At 51.1% G+C, this 2118-nt stretch overlaps 1 protein-coding gene across 1 annotated transcript in view; it reads right to left on the reverse strand.

Annotated features, from left to right (window-relative positions):
• The window catches only part of LOC104135265 (potassium inwardly rectifying channel subfamily J member 3), a 70373-nt gene that overhangs the window by 43886 nt on the left and 24369 nt on the right, over positions 1-2118 (reverse strand). The gene's annotated exons all lie outside the window — the stretch shown is intronic.

Raw genomic sequence — 2118 nt, forward strand, 5'->3', positions numbered from 1 at the left:
TCCCCAGGGGAGGGGTTGGCTCTGCCACATTGGGCACTTCCAAACCTCAGCTGGGCAGGGTGCTGAGCCATCTTGTCTAGGCTGGGCTCTTGCCCAGAAAGGTCAGGCCAGATGATCCTTGAGGTCCCTTCCAACCTGGGATTCTATGATTCTACGAGGCTTTCCCGGGAGAGCGCTGCCCTAGCCTGTAGCAGCATGACATCGGCACGGGAAGGGGTGCGCATCACTACCCAACTTCAGTTTAGCCTTTGGACCTCTTGCCTTTGGAAAGAAACCAAAGGCCAAGACTGCATCACTGTGCAAATTCATCCATTTTCATTGCGTTCTAGTATTGAAATACACTCTTCTGAGCTTCATAATCCAATTCAATTTCAATTCAATTTAATGATACAAAATGATGATGATTTTTTTTTTTCCATGCAGTAATCGATAGGAGGGTAACGGATAAGTGCTACAACGGCAGAAAGTTCTTCGCTCTGCAGTAAACATCTATTTTACGCCTGGGACGCAAGAGAAACCCGTCCTAAGAACAGGGCTGTAGGAGAACTTTGCTCTCTGGAGGCTGCTGTTCTATCTGCACAGGTTTCATCCATAATTAAATTAAATACTGCTCCCCGTAGGATTAACAGAATGTTGCGATTGCACTTCAAAACTCAAAATAGGAGGCACCACAGCCGAGGTCTAAGACAGCAGAAAGGCCTTCCATACCTCTGGAAGGGCTGAAGGGTGGGTGGGAGCATCGCCTGAAGGGACGTGGTTTAGGGCCAGGGTTTGGGGGTGGGATGGCAGGGTTAGGGGAATGACAGTTGGGCTTGATGAGCTTAAAGGTCTCTTCCAACCTAAACAATTCCATGATTCTGTTCTACGATCCTGTGATCAGCTGGGCTGATGCTGGCAGCACAAGCCAGCCCATGCATAACTCAGCCTTCCTCTCCACCAGCCTGGGCTCTGACCCCCAGCTGGTCCATCTGGGCTCGACCAGACACATAAAGCAACCCCAAACCCCTCTCCCGTTTGGTTCAGATCCATCCCCGCTTCAAGCGCTCGCAGCTGTAACTCCGGCTCATTTGCAAATCAACCACAGTTTATTTAATCTTCCTCCAACCTCCTTCCCGCAGGCTGCACATTCATCATCCGCAGGACTCTCCCGAACGGCACGCAGATCAATCGGGCTCGCTCAGCCCCTCTGAGACCCACCGCTACCCCCGCCAGCCACACGCAGCCGAAACCAACTGGAAAAGCCTTTTCAAACGGGTGACCCACTCACCGACAAAAACAACCAAGCACCGGTTTCACGCCTAACCAAAAATAGCGCCCTGGTTTCCAAACGACTGCGAGTTATTTCTGTTCTTCCCATGCCAGCAGATATTTAAGACCCATATTGCGCTTCTGACACCGTTTACAGGCTACGGCGAGGGCAGGTAGCAGCCTTACAGCCAGGAGGGAGACAGCACCGACCGAGCCTCCTCCCAGTTTTAGCTACCCAACCTCCAACAGAGCAAGCTGCGAATGATTTTATAGAATTTCTAATTCAGATTATTGCCTCTGTTTGGGGGGGGCTGCGGGCTGTTAGATGCAAACCGTAAGTTCAGATGGCTTAGATGGGAGATTTCTGCAACCTGCTATTTCTGCAAAGAGGAGCAGCCCGTTTTGCACGGCGTGTTCTGCCGACGGCGAGGCGGACGGCTCCTGCCCGGCAGCCAGCCCAGCCCCAGCCGTGGCGCTCACAGTATCAGACCCAACTTCGCAGAAAACTGCTTCGGAATTAAATCCCTTTCACCTTGCATGCAGGTACATACCCCGTATGAAACCTTTCCCATTTTTCTTGACGTACAACGTACGCTCGTAAGCACAAATCCCACACGTTTGTGCACAGAGATTCCCGTGTGTTCCCAGAGCAAGACCTCTGTCTTCCCAAACACCTTTTGGCTTTAAGGCGAATGATAGGGGAGGTGGAAACTGTAATGAAGGACCTGCTGGAAGAGCACCAGGACAGAGAGAGGGGTCCTGGCTTTCTGCAAGTTTTAAACCTACTGAGTGTCCAAAAAAAAAAACCAAACCCGCAATGTTTTGGATGAGATTACCCCTTGCATCTTTTCTTGGGTTCCTCACCTCAAC

The sequence above is a fragment of the Egretta garzetta genome, unplaced genomic scaffold (assembly GCF_000687185.1).
Source record: "Egretta garzetta isolate BGI_Z169 unplaced genomic scaffold, ASM68718v1 scaffold191, whole genome shotgun sequence".
NCBI classification, from domain to species: domain Eukaryota; kingdom Metazoa; phylum Chordata; class Aves; order Pelecaniformes; family Ardeidae; genus Egretta; species Egretta garzetta.